This window comes from Salvelinus alpinus, chromosome 29 (assembly GCF_045679555.1).
Source record: "Salvelinus alpinus chromosome 29, SLU_Salpinus.1, whole genome shotgun sequence".
NCBI lineage: Eukaryota > Metazoa > Chordata > Actinopteri > Salmoniformes > Salmonidae > Salvelinus > Salvelinus alpinus.
In genome coordinates, this window is record NC_092114.1 from 37,685,934 (window position 1) to 37,701,535 (window position 15,602).

Consider the following 15,602-nt stretch of genomic DNA (forward strand, 5'->3'; position numbering starts at 1 on the left):
GCAAAGGATTTAGCTCAGGGAGCTAACACACGTCTTCTCGTCAAGCAAGGTTACTCATCATCACATGAGCATAGTTCACCGAACCACCTCAGTGACACTAACCATTAACTAATGTGTTGATGTATCATTGACTCTTGAGGTGCTCTAATTAAGCAATAAGGCATGAAGGGGTGTGGTATATGGTCAATATACCACGGCTACGGGCTGTTCTTATGCACGACGCAATGCAGTGTGCCTGGATACAGCCCTTAGCCGTGGTGTATTGGCCATATACCACAAACCCCCGAGGTGCCTTATTGCTATTATAAACTGGTTAGCAATGTAATCAGAACAGTAAAAATAAATGTTTTGTCATACTCATGGTATACGGTCTGATATACCACGGCTGTCAGCCAATCAGCATTCAGGGCTCGAACCACCCAGTTTATAATGCTTATTAGAATATGAGGATGTATTTAATATTCTTTTGCTTATTGGAATGTCCTGATTTGTTGTAGGAGTGTCCATCGGCTCCCCCAGGCAAGTCTGCAATTCTAACCCTGGTAATAGCTTCCCTCATATGACATAGTTTTCGTATAAATAGGCTATCCAATTATCTCACTTTCATTGTTAAAATACAGGCAATTTGTAAATACCAATGGACACTACAAGGTTTCAGTTTGTCATTTTCAGAGTGCATTCAGATCATCACATAGATATTTACTCTTTCTCTCTCTCCTCTCTCTCTCTCTCCCCCCTCTCTCTCTCCCCCCTCTCTTTCTCTCTCTCTCCCCCCTCTCTCTCTTTCTCTCTCTCTCTCCCCCTCTCTCTCTTTCTCTCTCTCTCTCTCTCTCTCTCTCTCTCTCTCTCTCTCTCTCTCTCTCTCTCTCTCTCTCTCTCTCTCTCTCTCTCTCTCTCTCTCTCTCTCTCTCTCCCTCTCTCTCTCTCTCTCTCTCTCTCTCTCTCTCTCTCTCTCTCTCTCTCTCTCTCTCTCTCTCTCTCTCCCCCCCCTCTCCGGCTGCTGCTGATAGTTTATGGTCTGGTGGCTTTGACAAAACACAGTCATCTCTCTCCTGCCACTGATACCATTAGCGGCGCCTGCAAATGGCTCTCCTACCTTATTGGCACTTGTGTTAAATTTACATTCACAAACATGTCCATCAGTCTGGATAACTCAATTATGAAATGGACGCTGATCCTACATGCTTGGGTTAACAAAGCAGTACAAACACTGCATCGTGGTCCACATAACAACATTACCTTTTTATGAATAGACAGCACCATGGAGAGAGGAAGGGGAAATCAACATCATAAGACTACGGTATAATCATTTAACAGTAGCTTTGACTTCGACAAATAAACCAATATTTCCCAGGATACAACATTTCTCATAATAAATAGGCCTATCATTTTTTTTCTTTTCTACATAGTGTGGCTCTGGTAAAAAAAAAAAAAAACAGAGGTATTTTGTCTCACTCTGGATAAACCCGCCGCGTCTTTACATGTAATTACTCTGGAGAAAACACAATGTCATTTGAATGATTCACTTTTGTTGAAATTATCGTCTGACTTTGAATGACACAAAGTGGGTTCAGCATGGGGCTAAAGGGCACGTAATTTCTTGCTGTTTCACCAGAGGTTGTTGGGAAATGGAAAATGGAGGAGTCAGGAAAATCAGCCGGGGACATTGATCCCTGAGATTGAATTTGGAGTTGAGCGGTGGGCTCTAAATGCTTTGATTGCTGGCAAAACAAGGTTTGGGACTATAGTTTAAAATGAATAATACCACTTAATGACTTAGTTCTCAAGGTGTGTGCCTAGTGTACGATAATAACCCTCCAAGTGAGACTGTGCAAGGCCTCACATATATTAATGCCATAGGGAGAGAATGTGTTATGGTCAAAGTAGACTGGATTTGCATTTGATCAAAAGAGAAGCGAGGAAGCCATGTCAAACACTATGCAATGCACAATTAGACATTTTTCTTTTACCTAATATTGTTGCTGGTTATTCCTACTTGCTTGCAACTATCCTTATTCTTATCATATCATAATAAGATGACATGGTATATCATAGTTCATGCTTATCATAATAAGATGCTTCATGTTCGAGTTAATTATTTACCCTATTGTTGATTTCACGCACGCACGCGCACGCGTGCGCACACACACACACACACACACACACACACAGAGAGAGAGAGAGAGATAATTCGAAACAGTGTTAAAAAGAAAGGGGAAAACCATTCTGAGATTCTGAGAACCATTTAATGTTTACAGTCTGGACTCGGGTCTGAAGTCTGGACCATGGTTTGAACGGTGTGGGAGGTGCCAGCTGCGTAGTCTACCGTGCTGCGACCCTTAATTGGCCGTAAGGGTCTTTCATGCAAACGAGGAGGGTGTGTCCTGAACGAGACGACAGTCGCGCGCCTGGGTAGATCTCCGCCTGCTTCAGTGTATAGTCAATGCAAACTCAACAGCGTGCGTCCTGGGAATTACGACGTTCAAGGATTGAAATAGTGATTATTTTCATACTGTTACCTCTTCGTCAATACACTTGCTGAATTTTGGACTATTTCCCTCGGAAATATCTCGAGGAATTAATTTTGGAGACAAGGTAAATTCCGTGTTGTCGCCCCTGTGCGGTATATGTTGCCTACAATCTGCATCTGCTCCCTCTGTACATTTGGTTTGGTTCAAATGTTTGAAAAGTCGGTCCTCATGCGGACCATTATGTTGTATGTTCTGGGTTCTCGGTCTTTGCAAACCCACTGAACTGAATTTACGAACTAAATGTCGAAAACCTTCATCCCACGACTTTGGCATGACTGCGACTTTCTGGTTTGACAGGTCTGAGATCTCAATTAAAGAGCTGTCACACAAGGTGTCAAATTAAACATTTGAATGAGAAAAACATTGTATTTATTCTAGTGATCGTTTTGTAGCTTGCATCCTTTATTTTTATGCTACATGGTAGCCTATTTTATTAGGTTAGTATTTTCCAGGTTGTATATATATATATTTCTAAGGCACTTGATAACTTGCCAGATTGATGGTCACTATTGTAGTTTGTGATTATAATTTATGTCAAATTATTTCTCCAGCTACTTTAAAGGGTGCGGGATCATGGTCATAGTTGCCCATAAAGGTTCGTCGCATCATTCTACCCCAAGTCATCAATGAATATCGATGGGGACAACTTCACAGGGCTGTCAGTGCACGATAAATAGAATTGACACAATATCGAAAGCATCAGCTGTGTAATGTTGCTTAGCCTATAAAGTCGTCAACTTGAAGTGACGTATAGACCTACCTATCATTTTAGTGAATTGTAGACAATAATAATTCCTTATATTGAGGCTTTCAAAGCTTACCTATCGTTTTAGTGAATTGTAGCCAATAACCATTCCTTATTTTGAGGCTTTCAAAGTCGATCATATTAGTTATGAAATGCTTTGTGCAGGTTATGTAAATGATGTTGTAGTTGTATCTTTAAAAAAACGATCATGTTTTTTGTATATATATATTTATATAATCTAGTCATACGCCTACCATTTAAAAAAAACCTAACTTGATATTTTTTTTTTATAAAAATCATGTTTAAACACACAGACGGGTGGTAACAATAATGTTATTACATATGACAACCATAGGAAAGATTTTCTGCTGAACCCCCGGTTGCCACCCGCCTATTATTTCCCCTGAAATCTCTGCCGCGGGACTCGCCTTTTGTCCTAATCCGTTTCCCTCACCGTGCTGGTTCACAATCAAAATACCGGATTTAGCGGTTTAGTACTCCGTAACGTCTGGCCATCTGCAATTGCCTGCGAAAACACAGTCCAAATCAGCACGTTTTTATGCATGTATTCAAACAATGCCTTCACGCGTAACAGATTGTATGACAATTGTTTTGGCAGATAAGGGGCAATATAATCGAATTTGCTTGCTCTCTTCAGGTGGTTAATTGACTTGCGCATTGTCTTTCCCTCAAATATTTTTAGCATATTTTGTCTTCATGCTATTATGCCAATGCTTCAAATCCTCTGTCTTTTGTATTTTGGGCATAGGCCTACATAGATATATTATGCAATTGTAACATGGAAAGACGTATTACAAGCTCAACAAAGTTCAGTGTAAATGAAGTAGACAGCAGGCTACTAAATGAATGCTCACTTACACAGAATTCTGCAGTTGGCAACCTGAAGCAGAAGAGAAATGTTTTCTTCGGACAGAGCTATCTGAAACATTTATGCACTGTTAAAATTGTATAAGATCTTCTAGGCTTCAATGCACTCAGGCTACTGTAATGGACCACACTGCCCATTCTCCGGAGGAGAGCGCAATCATGTGTCAACCCCATGCTTAGCCATCATATCTCACCTAAATGTAGCCATCATATCTCACCTCAGCCATCATATCTCACCTCAGCAGGATGCTGTGTTGGAGCCAGCAGCCTGTGCTGTGTGTGTGTTTGTGTGTGAATTATACCGTGACGTCCCGGGGGGGACTTCATTTTTTTCATGGGACCATCCTATTTGGGCCTAATAGGAAAGGCATGTCATTAAATGGTAAACATGTGGCATGAACACTACCAGTCATGATGTTTTCATCTGATTGTCAAACAAATCACCACCTGCACAAGTTCGTCCACTCCAAAATACTTCCAGCATCCGAACAGTGTACTGGGCACACGCCCATTTGATGACTAGAAAGAGACATTGGTTACAAAACACCAAGTCAAGTGACATTCTGCGATTTTCATTAGACCTACACTCATGTAGCCCGAATTAGTTGATATGTTTTTGTAAAGAGTAAAGTTGAGAAACCTGAAAAGGGGCTGAAATACGGGACTGTCCCAGAATGACAAGTGCAGCCACATGGGAAATGTATTTGTTTAAACCATGTCAGAGTTGTGGGGGTGTTTGTTAATTTAGAATAAGCTTTTATTTTTTATATTTACCACTGTCGCAGTAAATTGCATTATTTAGAGACCCCCCAAAGATTGACTTTTGTTGCATTTAGACTCAGGGGGTTTAGGCCGCCTGTAATATGCACTGTGTGTGTGTGCGCGTGTCAATGAAGGCACAGTTTCATTTTTGGCATGCATGTGTGTGCATATGTATTCACTGTGTGCGTGTCACCTGCTGCATGACTGATGAAGTTACTGATGCTGTGAATAGGTGGCCAGGCTCTACTAAGATCCCTCCATCACTGCCACAGCATGTAGGTGGGCCTACCACAAATCTCTCCCTTACCAGGTCTCTACCCTACACCTCAGCACCATCACGGTAGACCTCAGGTGCTCAGGCAGTTGATTTGTAGATCAGTGAATCAGTAAACAGCTGATCTGACTGAACTGAAGCCAGTTTTCTGGCACGCGCTCCAGGTTTTGGCGACAGCCTTAATTGGCTAACTGGTAATTAGGAGTTTGGGTTCACAACCTCAAGGGTGTCGTTAACTGGCGCCACAACAAAACCCTCGGTGTCGTTGCATCATCGAAACACATCTCTTCTTTTTTTTTGTTATAAAGGAAAATGGGCCTCAAAGCTTTTACCTCACTTAAAAGAGAATTCAAGGCCTCTCTCGTGGCGCAATGGTCTAAGGCTGTGACTGGTAGACCCATGAGGCGGCGCACAATTTGGCCCAGCGTCGCACGGGTTAGGGGAGTGTTTGGCCTGCTGTGATTTCCTTGTCCCATCTCGCTCTAGAGACTCCTTGTGGTGGGCCGGGCACCTGCTACTGTATCTGACTTTGGTTGCCAGTTGTACGGTGTTTCCTCAGACACATTTTTGCGGCTGGCTTCCGGGTTAAGTGAGCAGTGTGTCGAGAAGCAGTTCGCCTTGGCAAGGCCGTGTTTCGGAGGACGCATGGCTCTCGACCTTCGCTTCTCCCGAGTCCGTACAGGAGTTGCAGCGACGGGACAAGACTGTAACTACAAATTGGATATCACTAAATTGGGGAGAAAAAGGGGTAAAAAATTAAAAGAGAGAGTACGTGAGAGTTGTCTGTAGTTGGTGTTACGTCGATCCCTTTCCCCCTTAGTGAGAGTTGTCTCTTTAGCGTGTGGCTTCATTAATTTCAACATCTCTATCTCGCTGGCAATTAATAGGTTTCCAGATGGCTCGAGCTATTATACCTCTGCTTGTGTGTAATGTTTGCATCTATTTAGTGGGCTTTTGTTGACAGATCATTTAATGTAGCTGGAAATCGGTGTTGCGTATGTGGCTGTATTTCAGCACACGGATCATGCCATATTCTGTCTTCGCTAATGTTTAAACATGGCTCCGGCAAAGTTTGAAAAACATCAGTACTGCATTGAATGTGTTTGCACGTACACAAAGTCTAGGCCTAATCAGCATGGAACCCCTACAGTGTTTTGTCTGCGTGGTTATAAAAGCATTAACATGCACAGTTGTATCTGCCTGCCTGAATTTCCAACACACAACTTAAACAGGCTTATCTCAGCTTGGATGTGAAACCACCCCTCTGAGTGCAGTGCCCTCTCCCCGTCCCTCTGCTGTGACTGAGGGTGACACAGTGGGAGTGGTGAGGTTACGGCTGGAGAGCCGTAGCACAATGACAGGGGAACTGGATCTAGCCAGTTGCGTTGTAGACATGGCGGTTGCCGATTTGAGATGAGTAAATTAGCAGAGCAGGATGTGGGATGTTCTCAGAGTGGGAAGCTGAGGACGCTTCTGGTGAGATTTTGTGTATGTGTTCTGTGAGTCTATGTATTTGTGTGTGAGGGTGAAAGATATAACAATGCTTGTGTTGTATTTGATTTATGGCGTGTGTAGCTTGGATGAGTAGCTTGTGTGTGTGTGTGTGTGTGTGTGTGTGTGTGTGTGTGTGTGTGTATATATATATATATATATATTTTTTTTTTACTAGGCAAGTCAGTTAAGAACAAATTCTTATTTACAATGACGACCTACCAGAAGGCAAAAGGCCTCCTGTTGGGATCGGGGCTGGGATTAAAAATAAACAAAAAATATAGGACTAAACACACATCATGACAAGAGAGACAACACAACACTACATAAAGAGAGACCTAAGACGACAACATAGCATGGCAGCAACACAACATGACAACAACTTGGTAGCAAGACAACATGGCAGCAGCACAACATGGTAGCAGCACAAAACATGGTACAAACATTATTGGGCACAGACAACTGCAAGAAGGTAGAGACAACAATACATCACGCGAAGCAGCCACAACTATTATAGTGTGGTCACTAAGAAGTGAGCATAGGCCTGTGTGATTGTCATTCCGCCTGATGTACAGTTGCTTTGTGCACACGGGTCTTTTTGGCCTAGTATCTGTATCAATCTGTTACGTCTAGTATGTTGCTCCACTCTGTAGCTCCAGAGGATCTGTAAAAGTCCGACTTCCTCTGTTTGTCATTAGTAGCCTCTCCATTAACCAGCCGAGTTGGGTTCTGCTCGCCAGCCCCTGATGCCTAAAAATGACCCCGCCATCGTAGCTTTTTTCCATTTCATCCAAAGATTGTGTCCCGCTCACTGATGGGCCAGCAGACGCAGAAGCACCCTGAGAAATGGGCTGTTTTGTCGAGGGTGTGATTTTTATTTCCTGGCTGTCTCTTTTCCAGATTTTGGCTGCTGAATTGTGTCGCCGGTGGAGAGGTCCTCAAAGGTCCATCGCTCCTAATGCCCCCAGAGGTAATGAGTGCTGAAATAGCTTTCCCCTTCAAGTATCTGCTCCTCGTTCTTATCTTACTTCATGTTTTCTCCTCTCTTTGTCTCCTTTCCCTCTTTTCTCTAAAGATGGGGGTAAATCGATACAGTAACAGTGCACTCATACGCCTTGACTTACTCCACATTTTGTTGTGTTACAGCCTGAATTCAAAATGGATTAAATATATGTTTTCTTACCCATCTACACACAATACCCCATAATGACAAAGTGAAAACATGTTTTTAGTCAATTTTATTTTAGAAGAATTGCAGATCTAATTTACATAAGTATTCACACCCGAGTCAATACTTTGTAGAAGCACCTTTGGTGGCGATTGCAGCTTTGAGTTGTCTTGGGTATGTTTGTATCAGCTTTGCACATCTGGATTTGGGGATTTTCTCAAGCTCTTACATTTCATGGGTAGCGGTGGTGAACAGCAATCTTCAAGTCTTTCCACAGATTTGAAATGGGATTCAAGTATGGGCTTTGGCTGGGTCACTCAAGAGATTTCACATTCTTGTTCTAAAGCCATTCCAGCATTGCTTTGGCTGTATGCTTGGGGTCATTGTCCTGTTGAAACATACAGTTGAAGTCGGAAGTTTACATACACCTTAGCCAAATACATTTAGTGGGTTTTTCACAATTCCTGACATATAATCCAAGTAAAAATTCCCTGTCTTACGTCAGTTAGGATCACCACTTTATTTTAAGAATGTGAAATGTCAGAATAATAGTAGAGAATGATTTATTTCAACTTTTGTTTCTTTCATCACATTCCCATTGGGTCAGAAGTTTACATACACTCAATTAGTATTTGGTAGCATTGCCTTTAAATTGTTTAACTTGGGTCAAACGTTTCGGGTAGCCTCCACAAGCTTCCCACAATAAGTTGGGTGAATTCTGTCCCATTCCTCCTGACAGAGCAGGTGTAACTGAGTCAGGTTTGTTGGCCTCCTTGCTCGCACACACTTTTTCAGTTCTGCACACATTTTCTATAGAATTGTGGTCAGGGCTTTGTGATGTTCACTCCAATACCTGAACTTTGTTGTCCTTAAGCCATTGTGCCACAACTTTGGAAGTATGCTTGGGGTCATTGTCCATTTGGAAGACCCATTTGCGACAAAGCTTTAACTTCCTGACTGATGTCTTGAGATGTTGCTTCAATATATCCACATAATTGTCCTTCCTCATGATGCCATCTATTTTGTGAAGTACACCATGTATGAAAAAAAAGTACCATGTATGTAAAATGTATATGTAAAATGTATGTATATGTAGCAAAAAACAACATGATGCTGCCACCCCCGGGCTTCACGGTTGGGATGGTGTTCTTCGGCTTGCAAGCATCCCCCTTTTTCCTCCAAATGTAACGATGGTCATTATGGCCAAACAGTTCTACTTTTGTTTCATCAGACCAGAGGACATTTCTCCAAAAAGTACGATCTTTGTCCCCATGTGCAGTTGCAAACCGTATTCTGGCTTTTTTATGGTGGTTTTGGAGCAGTGGCTTCTTCCTTGCTGAGCGGCCTTTCAGGTTATGTCGATACAGGACTTGTTTTACTGTGGATATAGATACTTTTGTACCGGTTTACTCCAGCATCTTCACAAGGTCCTTTGCTGTTGTTCTGGGATTGACTTGCACTTTTCGCAACAAAGTACGTTCATCTCTAGGAGACAGAACGCACTTCCTTCCTGAGCGGTATGACGGCTGCGTGGTCCCATGGTGTTTATACTTGCGTACTATTGTTTGTACAGATGAACGTGGTACCTTCAGATGTTGTGCAGGTCTACAATTTTTTGGCTGATTTCTTTTGATTTTCCCATGATGTCAAGCCAAGAGGCACTGAGTTTGAAGGTAGGCCTTGAAATGCATCCACAGGTACACCTCCAATTGACTCAAATAATGTCAATTAGCCTATCAGAAGCTTCTAAAGCCATGTCATAATTTTCTGGAATTTTCCAAGCTGTTTAAAGGCACAGTCAACTTAGTGTATGTAAACTTCTGACCCACTGGAATTGTGATACAGTGAATTATAAGTGAAATAATTTGTCTGTAAACAATTGTTGGAAAAATTACTTGTCATGCACAAAGTAGATGTCCTAATCGACTTGCCAAAACTATAGTTTGTTAACTTCTTGCCGCACGGATCCCTTTTACGGGATCATTTTCGTAAACAACCGCTGAATTACAGAGCGCCAAATTCAAAAATAATACTAAAAATATTTATAATCATGGATTCACAAGTTAAATATACCAAAACACAGCTTAGCTTGTTGTTAATCCACCTATCGTGTCAGATTTTGAAAATTTGCTTTACAGCGAAAGCAATCCAAGCGTTTGTGAGTGTATCAATCACTGCTAGAACAGCTAGCCTTAAATTAGCTTGGTCACGAAAGTCAGAAAAGCAATAAAATGAATCGCTTACCTTTGATAATCTTCGGATGTTTGCACTCACGAGACTCCCAGTTACACAATAAATGTTATTTTTGTTCGATAAAGATTAGTTTTATAACAAAAAACCGCCATTTGGTTTGCGCGTTATGTTCAGAAAACCACAAGCTCGTTCCGTTACTGAAGGGCAGACGAAAATTCCAAAAAGTATCCGTAATGTTCGTAGAGACATGTCAAAGGTTTTTTATAATCAATCCTCAGGTTGTTTTTAACATACATAATCGATCATATTTCAACCGGACGGTAAACTGTTCAATACTACAGAGAAAGAAAATGTCGAGCCACATCTCTCCTGCGCAGGAACTAATCAAAGGACACCTGATGCGTTTCCAGGTTGGAGTTCCTCAGGTTTTTGCCTGCAAAATCAGTTCTGTTATACTCACAGACAATATTTTGACAGTTTTGGAAACTTTAGAGTTTTCTATCCTAATCTGTCAATTATATGCATATTCTAATATCTGAGCCTGAGAAATAGTCAGTTTACCTTGGGAACGTTATTTTTACAAACATAACAATTCTGCCCCCTAGCTGAAAGAAGTTAACAATAAATTTGTGGAGGGGTTGAAAAATGAGTTTTAATGACTCCAACCTAAGTGTATGTAAATTTCCGACTTGATTTTACATACATGGTACTTTATATAAAGCAATCACATAACAATAATACATTACCAAACATAAGCTCTTTAATCCCAACCCTCAGCCACTCTCAGACCATCCCACCTATCACCATAGACCACCCTCGTTTGGGTTCCATGTGCCATATATTTTTCAATTTGTGCTGTGATGTTTGACAAAGTTTGAACCTTTCTAATCGTATATTATCCACAGATTGTGAGCTGAAGATGAAAACCTTTCCAACGAGTATTATTATATTATTTATTGACTGACAGCCCTACCTCTTCTCACACCATAAACTTTTATCTCTCCTCTTCTTCTCTTGTCCCACCAGCTTTTCAATCTATCTCCAAATTTATCCCACAATTTCCTAATTTCTTCCACTCTATTCTATTGCCCTGTTATTGGTTCTATCCACACAGATTCATAACACTATTTTTATTGCATTACCTGGGAGGAACATAAAGCCAGGTCTTTATAGTGTTTTGCTTTTAGCATTGCTATAGGCCTGCATTTGGTAAGAGATGATAGTTTGTCCAATTCGGCAGCAACGGGTCTCTGCCCAGTGTAAAGTCATGTCAGAGTATATAAATACCATGAAGCAATTGCCTCCTGTAGAAATTAAGGATCTGTGAAATGCTGCTCCGTCGTCATGGTCGGGGCATTTTGGTTGACGCCTAGTGTTGTAGCTCAGCGGTAATCTCCGCATGCCTGTGTAGACTCCCCATGATCCTCCCTGCTGCATGCGATGAAAACATTTCTGCAAATCTATCGGAAGACTCCTTTCACAGTTTGCCACTCACTAGCTAGCTTTGACCTAATGCCGCGATCCACGAACCCAGCACACTCTCCCCAAATGACTTAATTAACCTTTTCACGTATGAGTTTCAAATATCTCTAACGGTCGCCCCAGCGTGAGTTTTTATGCGCTTGATGTCAGAATGCACTCACTGTTCCAAAACCAAGGTACGCTGCCTGCAAAATGATCTATAGGCTATGTTACAAATTATTTTCGAATATGTTTTATTTTCGAACAACAGTTTGAGGTGTGTTCCGCCTCCTCATTAATTCTCACAGAAGTAGCCTATTTACCTATTGCGGACAATTTATGTTTGAGGCTTTACTGAGCTGTCTTCGACGAGAGCCCAAGCACTTCCCCAGTGTTTCCCCAGATCAAGTACGCAGACATTTGGGCATCTCCAGTCAGAACATAACTTGCACAAACTTTTTCCCCCTGGCACATTTTCTGGCTGGTGCCTTCTTGTTGTTTTCCTTGCTAATAATAACTTTGGACATTAGTGTGTTCCTATCAAAGTAAGTACCTTATTATGTTATCATTATAGTTTCTGTATATCGTGTTGTTGTTTCTACTGTAGCACACCGTAAGTATGTATGGAGCATACTGTAGTTACTGTTTCATTCACATGTTTTCAAGTACTGTTGACAAATCATGCATTCTGATTCTTGCATAGATTGTAATATGATGTGTGTAAAATACTTTTTGGAAGGTTGTACTGATTCATGATGAGCCAATGCTAAGCAAAATGGCAGCTATTTGTGGCGCCATGTTTGTTGACATCATACAATGCATTCTGGTTGTCGTCTGTCAGACCAAAGATGTTATAACAAAATGAGGTAAAGGGGATGGTTCACCCGACTGACTTAGATTGTAACTATCGTTACTCAGGGTTGCCAGTTTTTAGACACCCCTTTCCAGGTGTTTTATTTTTATTTAACTTATAAACTTCTCCTGTGTTTGCCACCCATTTATTGATAAATCCCCCGTCATATTAATATTTACTGCATCATATACCCCCACGATAACTTCCCCCATTTCTACCCCCTATGGACTTGAAATCCCCAACAAACCCCCGTAGCTTTCACTCTACGGTTAGGCTAGGCAATAGGCTTGTATTTGGGGGGGTGATCTGTGAGGTGACAACATTTTATTTGCTTTGTGATTTGTCCAACTGTAAACGACTTGTCAAGTCATGTAACAAGTACATTGAAGATTTGTAATATGGTGAAAAGTGGCCAAACTAACTATTTTCTGGGCAATAGGCGCAACCAACTTTGACTTTGTTTATTTGCATCTTATAGTGAATGGCATTCTGGGTTTAGGGAGTTTTTGCTTGTCAAACATAAACAAACATGGCTGCCATCATAAAGCATTTAGCTGCTGTTAGCTTAGCTGACACACACTTATTTTCTAAACAATATTACATTTCTCCCTTGGGCTCATAAGAGCTGTGGTACATTGTAAACAAGTTGTTAGCTGTTAGGTCGCCAATGTTTTTTTTGTCGGCGCAGCCTGTTATTTAGACTGGTTTATGAAATTAGTTTGGCTGTGGATGTTCCGTGTGATGCTTAGATGATGACGTTCGCATTTATCTTTTACAATAAAAGGTGAGATTGTGGAATAAAGTTGTGAAGACATTTCCCATCAGTACAAAACATTGTTTAGATGCTTTTCAGACAACAATGCTGTTTGTTGCATCATACAGTGCATTCGGGAAGTATTCAGAACCCTTGACTTTTTCCACATTTTGTTATGTTCCAGCCTTATTGTAAAATGGATTAAATAGTCTTCCCCCTCATCAATGTACACACAATACCCCATAATGACAAAGCAAAACAGGTTTTTAGAAATATCACATTTACATAAGTATTCAGACCCTTTACTCAGTACTTTGTTGAAGCACCTTTGGCAGCGTTTACAGCCTCAAGTCTTCTTGGGTATGACGTTAAAAGTTTGGCACACCTGTATTTGGGGAGTTTCTCCCATTCTTCTCTGCAGATCCCCTCAAGCTCTGTCAGGTTGGATGGGGAGCGTCACTGCACAGCAAGTCCGGGCTCTGGCTGGGCATTCAGAGACTACTCCCGAAGTCACTCCAGTGTTGTCTTTGCTGTGTGCTAAGGGTCGTTGTCCTGTTGGAAGGTGAACCTTCGCCCCAGTCTGAGGTCCTGTGCGCTCTGAAGCAGGTTTTCATCAAGGATCTGTCTGTACTTTGCTCCATTCATCTTTGGCTCAATCCTGACTAGTCTCCCAGTATGCCACCACCATGCTTCACCATAGGAATGGTGCCAGGTTTCCTCCAGATGTGACGCTTGGCATTCAGGCCAAAGAGTTCAGTCTTGGTTTCATCAGACCAATAATCTTGTTTCTCCTGGTCTGAGTCCTTTAGGTGCCTTTTGGCTAACTCCAAGTGGGCTGTTATGTGCCTTTTTACAGAGGAGTGGCTTCCGCCTGGCCACTCTACCATAAAGGCCTGATTGACGAAGTGCTGCAGAGATGGCTGTCCTTCTGGAAGGTTCTTCCATCTCCACAGAGGAAGTCTGGAGCTCTTTCAGAGCTCAGATCAGGTCCTTGGTCACCTCCCTGACCAAGCCCTTCTCCCCCGATTGCTCAGTTTGGCCGGGCGGACAGCTCTAGGAAGAATCTTGGTGCTTCCAAACTTCTTCCATTTAAGAATGATGGAGGCCACTAAGTTCTTGGGAACCTTCAATGCTGCAGACATTTTTTGGTAGCCTTCCCCAGATCTGTGCCTCGACACAATCCTGTCTGAGTTCTACAGATAATTCCTTCAACTTCATGGCTTGGTATTTGCTCTGACATGCACTGTCAACTGTGAGCCCTTATATAGACATGCGTGTGCCTTTCCAAATCATGTCCAATCAATTTACTCCAATCAAGTTGTAGAAACATCTCAAGGATGATCAATGGAAACAGGATTCACCCAAGCTCAATTTCGAGTCTCATAGCAAAGGGTCTGAATATTATGTAAATAACGTATTTCTAAAAACCTGTTTTCGCTTTGTCATTATGGGATATTGTGTGTAGATTGATATTTAATCCATTTTAGAAGAAGGATGTAACATAACAAAATGTGGAAAAAGTCAAGGGGTCTGAATACTTTCTGAATGCACTTTACGTTCTGTTTCTACTGTTCGAATCACATATTTGAGATGGTACGCTGCAGGGACTACTCAACAATGACCACAAATATGTGATCGTACACGTCAAAGGGTTAATTGTCAACACATCCCCTCCATACAAGGTAGGCCATCATTGTAAAAAATAATTTGTTTATTAACTGACTTGCCTAGTTAAATAAAGGTTAAATATGTATTTTTTATTTATTTTTTAAATACCAGCTTATTTGCTTTGCTCCTTTTAAAAACTGGCCGACTTTTAAAGCCGGGGACAGGTTTAAATTATAAATAAGGTTCAAAGGGGCTTGGGGGTGCTTGTGCCAAATGATCTCTACTCTTATTCACTTAATGATTGTGTATCTCTTTCCTGCTTCATTGATTAGCTGTTGGCAAATAAAATGGCTGAAGAGTCCTTTCTGCGACTGGCCTGCTTCAAAGGGAGATCGGGGGTAGCTAAATCAGTTTTACGGTTGATGGTGTCTGCTGATATGCAGCACAGAGACTGTTTTATGAGCTTTATTGGTGAAGCGTGGAGATAACACAAGTCATTGCATGGAGGAAGGCCTATTCTGTAGGGGGAGTTTTGCGGATGCAGGCTTGCCAGTTTTTATCAACTTCTTGCTTCTTTCGTGCCCTCTTTTTTTCCTCTTTCTTGCTCCTACTCTGTTTTTTTGTTGCCTCATTGCTTGTTTGCTCACTTGCTTGCTTGAAGTCGAAGTGCAGGGGCTGACAAACACAACATTCAAAACTCCTTAGCACAAGCGTTCCAGGAATGTGAAAGTAGAAGCAAGCAAAATGGGGTGAAGAGAGGCGTGAGGGGGAATAAAACATAATTTTTTTTAATCCTGCAGAATTCCTTAGTGTTCCGAAAGAGGGGAGGAGGAGGAGGAGGAGAGGAGGAGGAAAGAGAGTTAACAAGCAAGGC

At 41.6% G+C, this 15,602-nt stretch overlaps 1 protein-coding gene across 4 annotated transcripts in view; it reads left to right on the forward strand.

Moving 5' to 3' along the window:
- Window positions 1–2,371: 2,371 nt before the first annotated feature.
- The window catches only part of LOC139558668 (semaphorin-6D-like), a 133,335-nt gene continuing 120,104 nt past the window's right edge, over window positions 2,372–15,602 (forward strand). The window contains exons 1-2 of one of the 4 annotated variants that reach the window (XM_071373963.1): window positions 2,372–2,595; window positions 7,592–7,661. The gene's annotated coding sequence lies outside the window, so the exon portion shown is untranslated. Of the gene's footprint in view, window positions 2,596–7,591; window positions 7,662–14,605; window positions 14,803–15,602 lie in introns of those variants that run through there. The other 3 variants (XM_071373958.1, XM_071373959.1, XM_071373961.1) reach the window with 3 other exon arrangements.